At 42.7% G+C, this 18,385-nt stretch overlaps 1 protein-coding gene and 1 non-coding gene across 2 annotated transcripts in view; both read right to left on the bottom strand.

Moving 5' to 3' along the window:
- Positions 1–18,385, bottom strand: part of Ror1 (receptor tyrosine kinase like orphan receptor 1) — a 401,244-nt gene that overhangs the window by 328,734 nt on the left and 54,125 nt on the right. The window lies entirely within an intron of this gene.
- LOC123461242 lies at positions 10,710–10,818 on the bottom strand. Its single transcript, XR_006637533.1, has one exon. It is a non-coding gene; the product is annotated as a U6 spliceosomal RNA (small nuclear RNA).

The following is an 18,385-nucleotide window of genomic DNA, read 5'->3' as shown; positions in this document are numbered from 1 at the left end:
AATTTCTAGTCTAAATAGAGCTAAGTTATTCACTTCCTTATGCTGTAAAAATGTGGTCATGGAGTGCTGTCATAAAACATAAAGAGTACTGCATTTTCTCCTACCTCTGTACCTCTTAACCGTTACCTTGGAGTTCACATGGCTAAAGTGGGTAGAAATACAGATGTGTCACCCAGCAGCTTTGTCCTGAAAGCTAAATGTAAATTCAAAAACTACTTAACCAGTGAAAATAGCCTGGCACATTTTTACATAATTTTTTCCTTCCATCAGTACCCAAAGGAACTAGTTTGCATTAGTAAGTATCTACACAGGGTTTTTCCTCTTCTGGGCAATTAATTTATCTTATCGACAACAAATATCAATACTTCCAGAAAACTCAATTTGAGTCTAAAAACAATGAAATTTCTTGGGGCACTTATGAATAAAAACACCTCTCCAAGCCCTTCAGAAAGGACAAGTGTCAGAAGGAGACAGGGTACAGAGATTCTGACTGCCTTTTGGAGATCTGAAGGGCTAGGGCTGACAGGTCAGTGTGGGAATAGACCTGCAGTGAGCTCTCTGTAGGGCAGAGATAGAAAGAGCACCCAACTAGGGACAGTTCCTAGGGGCAGCATTCAACTAGGGAAGGGACACGGCAGGACAAAGGCACACACACATTTCAGACAATGACAGACTACGAGGTCCAAAGAGCACTGATGAGCCCCACACGGTTCTCACCCTATCTTCACCCTCTGCTCTCGATGGCATAGTTATTCCTCCATTCCACAGCTGGCCCAGAACCAAGGGGAAATCTTCATCATGATTCATGGTAAGTTTCATGATTACTCCTCTCTTTCTAATTAACAGTACCCATCTTCCCTTTTGGTTTTTAAACCTGCTGAGAGAAACTCAAGTTGTTCTGTTCTCTGCTTTGCTACTGCCTTCATACAAGCAGCCAGTCTGGCTGTCCTCCATCTTCCCAGAGTCTTCCAATAGCAACACATAAAGAGACACATGTCCCATACCAACCTTAACCCAGGGAAGGATTATAGGGCTCATCTAAGAAATTATTACAAATCATTTTTCATATATACAGGTGTTCCCCTTTTGCCCAGCATATGTTTTGTATAAATCATATTCTTTTTTCTTTCCATATAAACTTATAATTGCTTGCATATGCTTGCCTATTATTTGATTTCAAAAATATTAATACATGGCTATTAAAGAAAATTTACAAAACAGAAAAATGGAATAATCACCTATAGTCTATATGCTATTATTTTCCCTATCATATTTATGTAGCAGTGATGGTACTCTTTCTCAACAAATTTTAGCTTAGAATATAATTTCAAAATGGACTATATGTTTTAGCATTTTAACTGTTCTTCACTTAATATGGGCTCCTGCAATAGAACACCTCTATTCTCAATACAAATTGAATATTAAGAGCTCAAAAACATTTAAAATACCAACCAAGGGATAGTGCCATTTAGAAACATGGAATCTTAAACAGGTTAAAAAAAAAAAGTCAGAACTTGAAGGAATGCCCAGTGTCACCATCTATATTATGGAACTGGACACATGTCCACAGTCAACAACAGTATTCTATGCTTGGGAGCTGGCCTGGGGACTCAACTCCAGTGCAATGAATCCACTATAAACTGAGGTAGTGTCCATTGTCTCCCACCCAACCCCCACCATCCACTTCATAGGTCCTCCTCTGATTTGGGATCTGGTGTCTCACTTGCCTTAGGAAGGTCCATGATGAGTTCCGTGTGCAGCAGATGCATAGCAAACTAATCAGGTCAGACAGCTTTGATGAAGACAGCTGCCTAAGCAGAAACTTAAACTGCCTTTTGATACAGCCAGGATGAGAAGGAGAGGGTCATATCTCCATCTTTCTCCAGTTATTGACATATCTTTATAGACCTAAATTTCAATTGTTTGGTTCACACCCACTGAAGAAGCAATATCTCCAATACCCAAATCTGGAGAAGGGTAGAGCAACGGGCACTCATGTAGAACAGAAAGGCATTCACATTGGCTCAAGGAAGTCAGGAATATTCAGGCCAGATGAAGATACACATTCTCTATTCTTCCCCTAACTATAAAAGTTGTCCCCAATCTTCACAAAACCACATGTATGGCAGTGCTGTTTTACAATACAGAAAGAGGACTGGAGAGATAGATGGCTTAGTGGTTAAGGGGCTAGCCTGCAAAGCTAAAGGACCCAGGTTTGAATTCCCCAGGACCCATATAAGCCAGATGTACAAGGTGGCACATGCTTCTGAAGTTCATTTGCAGCAGCTGAAGGCCCCTGGCATGCCCATTCTCTCCCTCCCTCCCACCCACCTTCCCTCCCTCCCTCTCTCCCTCCCTCCCTCCCCCCCCCTCTCTCTCTGCCTCTTTCTCTCTAAAATATAAATATAAAATAAAACATAACAATACAGAAAGAAATAAAACTAGGGGTGCATTAACTGTAAAAAAAAAAAAAAACAAAAAAAAAAACCAATAGAATAGCTACTCCATAGCAACCAAAGCAATTTACTAGATTAGCAGAGTCCCTAAATTAAGATTAAATGTCAAAATCAGGAGCTGGAGATATGGCCTTGCTTTGATTCCCCAGTGCTCACATAAAGCCTGATGCACAAAGTGGCACATGTGTCTGGAGTTTGTTTCCAGCAACAGCAGGCTCCGATGGACCCATGTTCTCATCCTCCCTCCCTCCCTCCCTCCCTCCCTCCCTCCCTCCCTCCCTCCCTCCCTCCCTCCCTCCCGCCCTCCTCTCTCTCTCCCTCTCTCCCTCTCTCCCTCTCTCTCTCTCCCCCCACTCTCTCAAATAAATAAATAATTTTTTATTCTGTTGTTTTTTTTTCCCCAAGGTAGGGTCTCACTCTAGCTCAGACTGCCCTGGAATTCACTGTATCATGTCAGGGTGGCCTCGAACTCATGGTGATCCTCCTACCTCTGCCACCCAAGTGCTGGGATTAAAGGCATCACCATGCCTGGCCAAATAAATAAATATTTTTAAAATGTCAAAAGTATGTCAGCATTATGTACATAATGAGCATATGAGTATAATGTCAACAAAAAGTACACAATATAACAGGAAAGGTCCAGTAAGTTGTCATTTATAGGAAGTTAAAATTAAGCAAAGACATGCCATGTAATGTTAAAGGATTTATACATACATAAGTACACTCACACACATACAGGAATAAAGGATATCAAATCTAGTTGAGAGAATACCCATGGAGAAGAAAAGCAACAGTACTTAGAAGGGGCATACTGGGGCTTCGTTCTGCCTATAATACTTCATTGCTTTTCAAAAAGCTGAAGCAAATACAGCAAAAATAATAATAATAATAACTTGTATCTGTATATTTTAGTACTCTTAAAATAGTTTAAAGGTTAAAAGAAAGAAAGTAGACCATGGTGGCAGGGACACCGCATGGCCTAGATAACAAGGGTCCTGCACGCCTGGGGCAGGGCAGCATCACAGTCCCAGGCGTGTGCCTGAGACCAGGACTGTGCCAGGCCAGACACGAACAGGAACTAAGTGCCGAATGAAATGAATGAGTAAATAAATAAACAGACCTGAACTAACCCACTGGTTCATATACATGTCTTGGCTTACTTAAAACTAGAAAAGCAATTATTGTTGGCCATTTGAAACTCAAGCTACTTCTAAGTCTGTGTCCTTGGAGCTCATCTTAAAGGCACCATTGGTAGAGGAAAAACAAACAATGGTCTTCTCTTTGTTTTAGAGTCAAGTATAGCAGCACCCTCATCCCTTTCTACTGGGCTAAGAAGCCAACAGCCCTCTGAGGCTGTAACAGACCCCAGAACATTGCCCTTGGCCTGAAATACAGATTAGTTCTAGGAAATCTCCTTTAATGAAGGCTCTTCAGAGCCATGGGTGAAGAATTCTAGCATTCCTCTTCCCTGACCATAAGGTGCTTGAGATTTTCAATCAGCCTACTTTTATGAACATAGGCTATTGCCAAGTGGGGCTTACATGGTATGCAGTATGCAATAAGAAGTTGTCATCATGACTTCAAGCCCCTGATCATTAGGGGATAGATAGTACACAGACTTGGGGAAACAGCGGAAATCTGTTATCACATACTGTTGACACTGCTGATCTTCACAAGATGCAAATGAATTTAAAAGGGAAAAGAAGAAAATATTCACTACAGCTTAGTGATAGTCCAAAACATCAGCATTCAGTAGATTAAGCAAAAAGAATAAGTCTAGAGCTGGAAAGATGGCTGAGTAGTTAAAGGCTTTTTCTTGCAAAGTCTGCCAGACCAGGTTCAACTCCTAGGCCACCCATGTAAAGCCAGACACAAAAAGTGGCACAGGTATCTGGCTTTCCATCACAGTGGCAAGAGGCACTGGTATGACCCACATGCATACACACATGTAAATAAAAACTTTTAAAACAGAAAGAGTAAATCTAGAAAGGACAACAGGCCTGCAGTATCTCAAATACTGAGTATTATTCAGTTTCTCCTTTATGTTATTAAAAATATTACTTACTTTTAAATATAACCCTGAAGCTTCCTTCTAAATGCCTCTCCATGAAAGAAAGCATGTTCCTATCATCCTGAAATCTACCACGGTAAGGACTTAACGGGAGCTGCCTCAGAGAGGTGGTGTCCCACGTGTGGTTGCCTTTTACTATAACCACATGTTCTGCTCCTCACAAAGGAAGGCTGCAAAGTATCTGTGTCCTGCTTCTAGAGTTAAAAATTAAGGGCTGGAGAGATGGCTTAGCGGTTAAGCGCTTGCCTGTGAAGCCTAAGGACCCCGGTTCGAGGCTCGGTTCCCCAGGTCCCACGTTAGCCAGATGCACAAGGGGGGGCACACGCGTCTGGAGTTTGTTTGCAGAGGCTGGAAGCCCTGGCACGCCCATTCTCTCTCTCTCCCTCTATCTGTCTTTCTCCCTGGGTCTGTCGCTCTCAAATAAATAAATAAAAAATTTTTAAAAAAGAAAAAGAAATTTAGAGTTAAAAATTAAGATGCTTTTCTTGCCCAAAAGTCCTTTTTTATTATTAATAAGATGGACCACATTAAGTCAAAAATCATAACCATCTGCTAAAGCCACTAGATGCATAGTCAAAGCCTCATGATAAAGTGACCTCTTTATTAGACACAGATAGCAACAAGTGACCTTTTTCCCAGAGTGTTCCAGAACATAAACCAATTCCCAGGTTCCAGTTGATGCCCCACCTTGGCATATCATCTCTCAGGGTGTTCTCCTTAGTTTTGTTTTCAGTTATGGGGAAACCAAATGGGGAGATCCAAAAGTGCTTGTCCATGAACTTGCCTCCTCTGCTCCTGAAAGGCCACTCACTGGCTTGTATAACTTGAAGACATCACATTTTTTTTTTGTCCATGTCATGTGAGAATCACTGTGCATACTGTGTAACCACCGGGCTCTAGTCCTCTGGCGAGTGTGCCTGAATGAAGGCCTTGCAGGTGTATGAGAAAGCCACAATCTGCAAGAGAAAGTACTGGGAATCCCTGAGGCTGGATTTCAATGTTTTAGTTACCACAGCTCATTGACTGCTTAGGTTCACATATTAGAATTTAATTATCAAGTTGCTAAAGCACATCTTTCAACTAAGGCAGGATAACTGAACCCAGCCTTGTAGGACAGACAAAGAGTCTCTGTTGCACTGTCAGATGTATGAAGTTGCACACACGCCACTTCCATGTCCTCTACCCCAGATCCTTCTGGCAGGAAGCCACCTAGAAACACAAGAATCTTCTGAAAGATTCCTTCTCCATACCTGGTCTTTCTTGTAACCCAGCACACAGGCATGTGCTGGAGAAACAGTGGGAGAGTAAACTGGGGGAGCTGAGCTGAACTGAAGAATGAATAAGCAGGGGTTCCTGGGTAGAATGTCACCTCTTCCTTCAGTGGGGGATGCCCAGGACCTGTCCCCACAGCAAGTTAACAACCCTAGAGCAAGGAAGCAGCCCTTTTATCCTCAGCCCCTCCTGCTCCATTTCCTTTGCTTTTTCTTTCCCTTTCTGGTTACCTCAGCATGTCACTTTGGAGAAAGCAGTTACCATGGATCAAGGAAAAGAGATACACAGGGCAGTGGGGGCAGAGAGAAAAACACAGAAGCACTAGAAAGGGGAATCTTACAGATCTACCCTAGTGACTGACAGGCAAGAATGTCTCCTCCAGTAACCTTCCTGGGGCTGCGGTCAGAAAACCAGTGAAGAGTACCCTTGTAGTAATACACTGTGCGCCATAAGGGCTTATGGGCTTCCTGAGGCTTCACTGTTCTTCCCATCAGATTAAAGAGCAAGGCTAGGTCATGTCCCAAGTCCCTAGAAGCCTTGGCATTCTAAAATCTTAAATTACTTGCTTAATCGGTTGCCTCAGCTCCCTCAAGTTTTAAACTGAGAGCTGGGAGTGGTGGCACACGCCTTTAATCCCAGCACTCGAGAGGCAGAGGTAGGAGGATCGCCGAGAGTTCGAGGCCACCCTGAGACTACATAGTGAATTCCAGGTCAGCCTGAGCCAGAGTGAGACCCTACCTCGAAAAACCAAAAATAAAAAATAAATAAATAAAGTTTCAAACTGAGAAGTTGGAGCCACTGATTTTAAGGTCATTACTAACACTGAGGCCCAGATGCAACAGATGAATCCAGATCACAAGCAAGGATTATTCTATTAGTCTCAGTGGCTTTTTCTTTGCCTGAATGTGTTTCAGTTGGATGCCTTCACCCCAGATAGCAGGATTTCTGCTTGGGAAGCTCACAGCTACTAGGATCTGCCTAGTCGCCAACACAGAGATCTCCAGACAGAAACAGGGCGTAGTGGTTTGATTCAGGTGTCCCCCATAAACTGAGGTGTTCTGAATGCTAGGTTCCCAGCTGATGGAGATTTGGGAATTAATGCCTCCTGGAGGCAGTGTGTTGTTGGGGACAGGCTTATGGGTGTTATAGCCAGTTTCCCCATGCCAGTGTTTGGCACACTCTCCTGTTGCTGTTGTCCACCTCATGTTGGCCAGGGGGGTGATGTCCACCCTCTGCTCATACCATCGTTCTCCCTGCCACCTCGGAGCTTCCCTGTCTAGCCTGTAAGCCAAAATGAACCTCTTTTATCCCAGAAGCTGCTCTTGATTGGGTGATTTCTACCAGCAGTGCAAACCTGACTGCAACACAGGATGATTAACAGAAATCTTTACTAGGGTCCCCACCTTGACATGAAATCTTGGCATAAGGTTATCAAAAACAGCAAGTACACAAAGAACATACTGATGACCTTGAAAGTAAGCAGACAGCAAGAGAGAAAGCAAGCACAAGAGTGTATGCAGGTGGCTGCAAGGAAAACTGACATGAATTACAAAGGAAAGGTGTATTGGGTTACTAGAAAATAACTCTGGTATAGAGGGATGGGGGTTAAAAACAGATGTGAAGGGCTGGCTACCTCCATCACCATGAGAACACAAAGCAACAGCCACAACTTTTATATAGTCACATATCCTCTCCGCACACTCTCTCTCGCTCTATCTCACTCGCTCTCTCCCTTTCTCTCCCAAGCATATGAAATTACTATGTTGGTTCAGGAATGTGGGCTTATGGGGCCCTTGAAAGGATAACATAGGACTACAAACTAATTTGACATAGCACCTAAAATCCAAATTCCAGAACGATTTGGAGGCTGAGGAAGCAGTAAGGAGTGGGGTGGCAATTGCATATACAGGAAAGGGATACACGTAAAGACTTCAAGCTCAAGACCCAGAGTTTAGTGGTCACTCTTTTTTAAAAAAAAAAAAAATTTTATTTATTTATTTGAGAGTGACAGAAACAGAGAGAAAGACAGATAGAGGGAGAGAGAGAGAATGGGCACGCCAGGGCTTCCAGCCTCTGCAAACGAACTCCAGACTCGTGCACCCCCTTGTGCATCTGGCTAACGTGGGACCTGGGGAACCGAGCCTCGAACCGGGGTCCTTAGGCTTCACAGGCAAGCACTTAACCGCTAAGCCATCTCTCCAGCCCCAGTGGTCACTCTTAAGTCACCAAATCACTAGACTAAATTCCTCCTCTGTGAAATGAAGATTTCAAACACACATTGCAGATAACAGGTTTTTAAGTATGCCAAACAAACATATGTATTTGGTACACAGCAGACATGATGCAAAATTGGAACTCAATATGAAGATGTCCAAAGGTACCAACGAACAGAACACAACATGAGTCAACCTAGAGACATAAATAAATCAAGGAAAGGGTTTGGGAGTACTGGGCAGTAGTAGAGCACTCAACTAGCATGCATAAGGCTCTGGATTCAATCCTGGAACTACTAGAAAAATAAATAAGGAAACAGAGAGTGACGACGAGTCAACTGACAAGCTAAAAGCTAGAAGTGCCAAAAACAAGAACTCCTTCAGCATTACCTTTCACAAGCATCTATCAACATGGAAGAGGAATGAAGCAGACCGCAGGACTGGAGAGACGGCTCAGTGGTTAAGGTGCTTGCTTGCAAAGCCTAGTGGCCTGTGTTCATTTTCCTAGTACCCACATAAAGCCAGATGTGCAAAGTGACATATGCGTCTGAAGTTCCTTTGCAGTGGCAAAAGGCCCTGGCATGCCCTTTCTCTCCTGCCCTGCCCCTTCCCTGCTTACAAATAAATAATAAATAAGTAAAATAGACCATGGCAGTCTTCCAATTGTTCAGAAGGCCTTATCATATATATAAAGAATCCCAGCCCCATATAAAAATGTACATGAGCCGCCTTTTTAATTCAAAAGTATAATCATCAACATTTCAGAAGAAAATATGAATTCCCAAAGAATATCTCACAAGGGAATTAGGCATGCACTAGCAGGGCAGGAAAGTCAAGGAGGATGATTTGAGCCCGACCTTGGAGACTAGGAGACTTCAGAAGAAGGGATAAAGTCACTTTGTGTTGCAGAGACAAGTTAATTAAAAAAAGCTCCATCCTATGCACTCCACCAGGTAACAGAGGCATCATTGTATTCAAAAGAATTGAAATTCTGACAAGAAGGCAGATTGCTTGACCTTCCATTTGCAATAGCTTCTTTCAGGAAAGGGAATTATTAGGATCACATAAAATGAGCTGCTTTTTTTCACTGAAAAGATAACTTTAAACAGGCTTCCAAATCACATGACCAAAACTCAGTAAGATGATGATCTGCACTAGACTCCTACAACACCCTGACCCCAACATGAACCCACATACTTTTACCTGTTACCAAGCTATGTAGTTGTCTTTTAGAACTCATCCCTAGCCCCTAAACAATCCAACAAACTATGAACTCCTTCTGTTCTTGCATGTATTCAATCACTATTTTTTCCAAAACATGTCAGTAATGTAAAGACAAATAAGGGAGTCTCCATCCTTAAGAAGCAACACAATAGAACAAACTGACTCATGAATAGATGCCAACCACCCCATGGCTGAGATACACCCAGTACACCCACGGGAAGAGAGAGAGGATATACCTAAATAGCCTGAACCCAGGCAGTGGTTATTAGAGGACAATCCAAGAAAGAGGGGTGGCAGGGACAAAGGCAATACCTGTGGTGAGAAGGACACAGTGAGTGGAAAAACCACGTGAAAAGATCTTACAGTGTGAGTCAGAGACAAGAAAGACACACCCAAAACAGCTAGCATCATGAAATCAATCCTCACAATTATTCCATGAGGAAGGCTCTATCATCTTAATGCTACAGATGAGGAAACTCACACCAGCGGGTTATGGGACTTGGGCCATAAGATAGTAGCTATGCTCTACGCTGCTTCAAGAGACAAAATTGTCTAATTTATACCAAAGGGCCTGGGTTCTCCGAGGGACAGGTCTAAAACTGCACTGGAGTTCTGTCAAGGGGCTTGGGTTCTGCCTATAAACAAAGACAGGACAGTAAATGGTGTTTTCTATTGTTGGAGGGTTGGTTTTTATTATTATTTATTTATTTGCTTGTAGAGGAGGGTGCGTCAGGCTTCTAGCCACTGCAAACAAACAACAGACACTTGAGCAACTTTTTGCATCTGGCTTAGGTGAATGAATGTGGAACTGAACCTGGTCTGGAAGATTTTGCAAGCAAGTATCTTTAACTGCTGAGCCATATGCCCAACTCCTATTGGATGTCTTTTGAAGTAGGGTTTTTTATAGCCCTGGCTGGCTTGGAACTTGCTATGTAGACCAGGCTGGCCTTATACTACCAAGGATCCCTTTGCCTCTTCCTCCCAAGTATTAGGACTACAGATGTGTGCAGCACACCCAGATTTCTTTCTTTTTTTAGGGAGCATACAAATAATAGGTTTCATTATGACATTTTCATGCACATACATCATTGTACTTTGCTCATATTCACTGCCCTATCACCTTGTCTTATACCCCTTCTACTTACATGCCATATGCATGTATGTATACATACATATGTATACATACATGCATGCATACATACATATACATTAAACCTAGATTTCACATATGAAAGACAACATGGAATATTTGTGAGTCTGGGTTATTTCACTTAATATGATGAACTTTTGCTCTAACTATTATCCTGCAAATACCATTTCACTCTAACATATGGCTAAATAAAACCCCACTCTGTTTATGTAGCACATTTTCTTTATCCACACATCTGTTGAGGGGCATCTGGGTTAGTCTCATATTTTGATTACTGTGCTGTCATAAACATGGCTCTGCAAGTATCTTGGTGGTATGCTGACAAAAATATGGATAGCTTCATGAATCTGCATGTCAGCTTTGGGCAAGGGCCATGCAACCCTTCTCCATTTTTCCCTTTCCACTTTTCATATATGTGCCATTGAAGAGAACATTAAATGTTTTCAAGAAAGAGGGAGTACAGTTAAGACTTGTGTCTCAGCAGGTTCCAAGAAGGGCCTGAGGTAGAGATTAAAAGAAACTCAACCAGAGTTAAGGAGGTGTCAGAAAGTTGTTGTCATATGCCTGCGAGTCATAGGAAGAAGCAGAGGGGAAGAGATTTAAGACATATTTGTTGGGAAACAGCTCTTCATGGGTCTCTTGAGTCGCTATACATCTTGTGTGTTCATTGCTGGCTGCCCTTGGTTCCTACTACCTTTTCAAAGATACTTACATGGAGAATAGCCTTGGAAGAACAGTCTCCCTGGGAAGCACAGAGTAAGCATACATTTGTCCAGTTCTTAAGCTCAGAAGTCCCCTTCTGGAACATGCTACAATGCATATATAAGAGGAATCTGGCTCTTGCCATGACATTTTCCAAGCACCAAGTTATGGAAAAGCAAAAGGATGTTGACTCTGCCTGCTGCTAATGCACTACTAATGAATGACTCATATCTTCTGCCAGCATCCACAAGACTGTAGCAAATCAACTAGTTTGGTTGAAATTAAAGAAAGTCTTAAATCCTTCATGTTCTTGACATGAAGAAAAATCAGCAGGACTGGATAAAAGTAGAAGGTAGGGGAGAGAATGAAACTGCAGAAACCTCTAGGTTTTTAGTTTCTATGACAGAGGCCAGGGATGGCACTACCAAGATGCAAACAGTAACAGGTGCAAGGTAGAAGTATAAGGGCTGCTGGGAATTGGATGGTAAGTTCAGTTTGGAGGGCTATGAACCCTAGTGTGGAAATATTTAATACAGAGCTTGATGATGAAATCTAAAAGGCAGAGTTAAAGATACAGATGTGGGAGTCATTAATATTAGGGGCAACTGAAACCATGAGAGTAAATAACATCATTCTGCTGCCCAGCATACAGAAAGCTTGCTGGACTCTCATTGAGCCCTGGGCAGAGCACTTAAAAGAACCATCCTAGGGCTGGAGAGAAGGTTTAGTGGCTAAGGCTCTTGCCTGCTTAGCCTAAGGACCCATGTTCAACTCTCCAGATCCCATGTAAGCCAGAGGCACAAAGGTGAGGCAAGCACAAGATCACATACAGCCACTAGGTGGCACAAGTGTCTGTGGTGCAATTACAGTGGCTGAGGCCCTGGCATGCCAATTCTCTCTCTCCCTCTCTCCCTCTCTCCCTCTCTCCCTCTCTCCCTCCCCCTCTCCCTCTCCCTCTCTCTAAAAAAAAAAAAACATTTTATTATACAGGAGAAAACTTAACAAGTACATGTCTATCAAACAAATGGTCAGGAACACACATAGAACTGGCTGTAGTTTACACTTAAACTAAAAGTGCTGCAACATTATCTGTGCAATTTGAATCCAAACTGGAATCTCACATACAGAGTTACACATGAAATTCAGCCAGTTCCACATGCAAAACATTACAAATTTATCATTCTCTTATATGCTGTTCAGAAGCAGAACATAATTCCACGACTCTTGATTTCATGGTCATTAAGCAAACAGAACTGTAGGCTTTCTTATTAGGAGAAAGTTCTAGTTATCCACAAAATCGCCTCATTCATTCACTCATGAGAAAACAACAAATAATCAAACTTACTGAAGACCTACTAAATTTACTAAAAGCTAGAAGTTTTAATAGGCCTAAAAAGTATAAACTACCCTTCCTTAAAGGCATAACTAAACCAGAGTGGTGGCAAATATATCAGCCTGGAACTTACATCCATATTTAGCTCCTCTAGCAACTTACTTAATCTCAATAACCTTCCATTTCCTTATCTGTAGATAGGGATCAATTAAAAAGCATGTATTTCAAATGGGTTGAGACATGTATTTGTATGCTGTACAGCACCTGGCAACTCCCCCAAAAAGTGTCAGTTCATATTGCTACCATCGCATAACCCAGCTGAGGAAGACTTAACTGCTCATATTATCTCTCACTGAGGGACAATACAGAACATTATCAATGCCCCTGAAGTGGTTTAAAGCACTAGGAACTCAGAACTTTAGAAGCCTGGTGGAGGCAATAATAGTTAACACTTGAGTCCCTGATGGGTTTTAACTTACTTAATCCATCCCTACAAAGCCATAAATGTATTATTATTCCCATTTTCCAAATGGAAAAACCCAAGGTCACCCAAGAGAAAATACTAGAGGAGGAAATAAACCAAGACTGTCCAGCTCCAGAATCCCAAGCCACCCAACTGTCTCCTCATGGAGACCAGGATTTTTTTTTTTTATGACATGGGTTTATAGGAAAAGAATAGGACCCTCAATTACAGATACCATTCTACTCAATATTTCAATAAAATTTAATAGTGGACAGACTTTCCTGCATTGATGAGGTTTGTGTTTCATAAAATGACCAAGAAGATCTAATGTCTCATGCCAAATGTGCAAAACAAAATCAAAGTACATTGTGGTCAGACTCATGAGCTCCATGTACTCACAGGCTGGGGAAACAAGGTTCAAGCTATGAGGTACTTTACAAGGTAGCATGTCCCTGTTTACCACTGTTGTGTGGTAGCTTGTGAACACTTGCTTATTTTAGTTTAGACTACCCTCCTCTTAGTATGCAGATCTGGCTGTGTGTGTGTCTGTGTGTGGGCGCGGGGGGGGGGGGGGCGCTGGGAGAATGTGACTGCTAAGTTATATAGCCACTGTGTTGCCCACCTTGAACTTGAACCAACTTTTATTTTCAGGACTGGAGTTGTAGCCCAGTGGTAAAGCACTCATGTAGGGCCCCAGGTTGATAACTAACACAATAAATAAATAAACAAGCAAGCAAGCACTTTCTTGCCCCCAGAATCCTGAATAAAGAAGCTTGTTTCATTTTCAAAGAGTTAAAGGTGAAATTCTCTAAATATCCAACTAAGGACTCAGGGAAAACAATACCCCATGTAAGGTGAAACAGCTTAATTTAAAAAAAAATTGTACATAACTTAGTTTCACATAGCTGAACATGAGGCACATCCCTGTGATCTCTGAACTCAGGAAATGGGGCAAGAGGATCAGAAGTTCAAATTCATCCTTGGCTAAATAGTGAGTTCAAGGCCATCCTGGGCTACATGAAACTCTGTGTCAAAGAAAAGTCACTTAATGTATTTTTTCAAGTGCATCTATAGGGATGGAGAGATGGCTTAGTGGTTAAGGGCTCACCTGTGAAGCCTAAGGGCCCCGGTTCAAGGCTCGATTCCCCAGGACCCACGTTTAGCCAGATGCACAAGGCGGCACACGCGTCTGGAGTTCATTTGCAGTGGCTGGAGGCCCTGATGCTCCCATTCTCTCTCTGTCTCTCTATCTGGCTCTTTCTCTCTCTGTTGCTGTCAAATAAATAAATAAAAATGAACAAAAATTTTTTTAAAAAAAGTGCATCTATAGGGGAAAAATTTTGAAGAAAATATATCAAAGCATGAAAAGTGATTATATTGTAATCTGAGCCTAGTGGAGATTCAGTGGTTTTTCAATTTCTCAGTATTTTTCTTTTCTGATTTTTCTTTCAGGCACATATATTACTTGCATAATTTTAATTACAACAAACTAATTTTAAAACAATTTAGAAAGAGGAGGTTGGGGGAAAGGGAGACCAGAAGAGCAACCTAAGGCATCCAATATCCTGTCTCCACTTAACCCTCTCAAACTCTTCTAAATGTATTGGCCTGCTATGCTGTCTAAAAATCCCTGCACTGAAGAGCCACATTACCCTTTGTTTTACAGATGGATTTATGGGTAAACCGGTATGGATACGGAGGAAGGGAGAGGAAAGGCAGGTAGGAAGACAGATGTATACATATATACATCATACATACATGCATACAATGGAGACATACACACAGGCCTGTTTTAACAGAAACATTCTAGACAGAGCCACTCTTCAAAAGAGAGCTGGCTACCTTCTGTAATTCAGCTTTCTTTTTTAACAACTGGTATTTTAAAGGTAACGTTTCATGCATGCTAGGTATGCAGATTCAACCCTTGAAACCATGACTGGAGGTGGATGGTACCCAGTGTAGTCCATGAACTAGGCTTCCCATAACTGTGTCAGAAGAGTAACTGCTCATATAGAACTAGGCACACACATTCTTTGGGCAGTCAGTTATCAATATTTCAAAACTAAAACTGCCTCATTGGAAAGGTTATGCAAAATTAGTTTTCCTAAGAACAGACAGTCTGCTGGCCAGAAAGGACTAAGCTGAGTATGGCGAAAGAGCTGAAGTAGCTTTACAAGCTACGGAATGAACCTCAGCAGCTGCTTACATTTGGGAACACGCATCACACACACATGACTCCATGTGCAACTAGCAATCCTTTAAGCACTTTCAAAACACCAGTCATAACACAGCCCCAAAAGAATAATAATTTGCACATTTTCACAAAATACAATGATTGGAAGAGCTCTGGGAAATTAACAGCACTCTACTGTGGAGGTCAAGTTCATATGTAGAACAAAATGAAAACAAAGTTGAAAGTCTGTCATGTGGCTGTGCTGGACAGAGTATTCAACATGCCCAAGCTGAGTGGAAGTGAGAGCACTGGACACCTGTGGGTGCACACATTCTCCTGGTCCCTGACAGACACCTTTCTGGGGTGCACATATTCTCCTGGTCCCTGAGTATAGGGAAAGAAGGCCACTCTCCTGTGCACTTGCCCAAGACAAGACTTTAAAGTCAAGGGCAATTACACACTTCCTTCCACATGAGGCATCTATGTGGCTGCCAGCCTCAGCACTACATCACAATGGGCAGGAAGTGGCAGCAGGCGACAGGCCATGTGCCCTCCCCCCCCCCCCAGGCTCTCCACCATGACAGGCCAAGGAGAGCAGCCCACAGAAGGAAAGGACTGCAGTATGTGAAGGCCCTTGGTGTTGGAAGAGAAAGGAGGTCAAGAAAACCATGGATAAGACTGAAGGTAGAGGCTGAGCAGAGGACCATGTGTCCAGCAGATGGCCTGCTATCTGCAACCTGTCCAGCAGGGTGAAAGCAAGGATGTTGACCAGAGACATTTCCAAGCAGGACTCTTCAGGCCTGGGGAAATGGCCTGCAGCCTACTTCTGCTTCCTACTGGTCAGAATCTGCAAGTCCAGGCTGGTCCAGCAGAAAGCTGCAGGGCCAGATCTAGAACCTGCAGCCCATTCCCCGTAGGGTTCCAAGCTGATGTCAGGGCACACAAGCTCCACATGAGACAACCACCCCCATTTCCCATACAGCTATAGGAAGAGGCTCAGTGTTTCATCTCAGAGGAAGAAATGTAATGTTTCTTGATTTTGTGAAGAAAAAAATATATATCAACCTACAAGCAAGCCTAAACCCCATGTGCTCCTCATAGAAACAAAAAGAGAAGACATTCAGTTTTTAAAGCACTAGAGCAAGACAGCTGCCATTTTTGTAAATGTCATTTTGTTATGTGTTTTTAATAGTTTTGTTAAAATTTAGCATGTAAGCAGTATGCCCTGAATGATTAGAGGGAAACTAATCCAATGAAACCAAACATGTTTAAAACATCTTCTACTCTTAATAACAACATCAAATAGAAAGCTAGAATTTTAAATATCCATATATAAACAAAGCAAAACACTCAGTGTAATTAATTTTGAATGCATCTAGGGGGTCCAGAACTAATTTTCCTATAGAGACCTCTGGTTTGCAAACTCAGAGCATCCTGTTTTAAACATCTGAAGGAGACCTTGCCAACCCTCTCAAATGTCCTGTGCCTCCTGATGTGCACCCATCTTAGTCACAGTGAAAGGGTCTAATACCAAGGGGGCATCTTCCATCCTACAATGGCTTAACATCCTACTTAAGGTAGAGAAGGCAAAAGCAATTCAGGATGTTAGGGAGAAATTAAAGCTAGATCAACAATTTCTCTGCACTGGGGGCCAGGAGGAGGGAGAAACAAGGAATCAAGAGGTGAAGGAAGCATCCTTGTTTGTGGAAAGTGCTGATGCCTTCCCAACATCCTAAGCCTGTTGGAGCCATTAGCATTGGTAAAGCACAGTCAATATATTTTCAGTATTCAAAGACATTACTAAAAGAACCAGTATAGAAATACTCACATGGGCTCAATATCATTTCAGAGCACTAGGAAAAATGGCAAGGAGAGATCCAAGTATTGCTGGAAAAGACAGGGCTGTTTCTGTCGGAAATTTACCATAGTTAGCTATACGGTATCTGTACTTGCACACTCTAAGAAAATAAACACATAAGATCAAACTGCCTAACCCCAGCTTGACTCCTTTCTGTCTACCCTTCTCCCAGGGCTAAAGTTGGGCACTTAGAGAACACATCAGCCCGGGACCATTCTGAGGCCCTTCCCAATACTGAACAGAACCCTGGGTGCAGGAAGTGTCTGTCACATGCAGCCCTCTAATGGTCTGGAGAGGATTCTCTAGCCTTTAATTCGCCTGACTGGCTTTTTGCTGCACACACCCAGTTTGTCATTGCTGCTACCTCAATAGTGTTATAACAGCAGACACTCAAATAAAATAAGCTCACCACAACCCTCCACTCAGATGCTCATTCAATGACTCAGTCCAAGTTTAGATTATGTAATTAGTGATCCTGTCTCCATCCAAAGTCGTACATAGTGGATTCAGATTAAGAATAAGGCAGCTGCTATGTGTCATTGGCTAGAAATTGTAACCAGTGCTTTAAGTACAGTCAGTTCTGCTATAAAAAGAAGTACCAGATGAACCATCTCCCACACATCACCTAGAGCCCAGGTGCAATCACAGAGGAGCTAGTGAGATGCATAAGAGTGCTGCTTCCGCCAAGTGTGGTGGCGCACGACTTTAATCCCAACACTCAGGAGGCAGAGGTAGGAGGGTCGCTGTGAGTTCAAGGCCACCCTGAAACGACAGAGTGAATTCCAGGTCAGCCTGGACTAGTGTGAGACCCTACCTCGAAAAAAAAAAAAAAAAAAAAAGAGTGCTGCTTCCATGGCAAGCCAACAACCTGTACCAGGCTGATGGAGACAGACACTGAGGATACTCAAAACATACCAGAGCAGAAACCCAGAAGCTGCTGAGAGCTCCACACCCACCATGGCTCAGGGAATTTTGTGGAAGAGCAGAAGGAAAGATTGTAAGAGCCACAGGGTGGGATGGAATGGCCAGAGGCATTGCCCCTGCGCAGTCAGCTTCATGTTGCTAGAAGAAAACACAAGACTAAGAGCAGTCTGTGGGAGGAGAGGGTTTATTTTGGCTTATAGACTAAAGGGAACACTCCACAATGGCAGAGAAAATGATGGTATGAGCAAAGAATGGATGTCACCTCCTGGCCTACATCAGTTGGACAACAGGAGAGTGTGGCAAACACTGGCAAGGGGAAGCTGCCTATAATATCCATAAGCCCGCCCCCAACAATACATCACCTTCAGGAGACTCCAATTCCCAAACTGCCACCAGCTGGGGACCTAGCATTCAGAACATGCAAGTTTATGGGAGACACCTGAATCAAACTACCACATTCCACCCCTAGACCCCATAAAGTGACAACATTTCATGGTGTAAAATGCAAGGCATTCAATCCAACTTTAAAAGTCCCCATAATTTTGA

This window comes from Jaculus jaculus, chromosome 5 (assembly GCF_020740685.1).
Source record: "Jaculus jaculus isolate mJacJac1 chromosome 5, mJacJac1.mat.Y.cur, whole genome shotgun sequence".
NCBI classification, from domain to species: Eukaryota; Metazoa; Chordata; class Mammalia; order Rodentia; family Dipodidae; genus Jaculus; species Jaculus jaculus.
The sequence above is the reverse complement of the archived record's forward strand: the minus strand, read 5'-3'. Positions and strand labels throughout refer to the sequence as shown.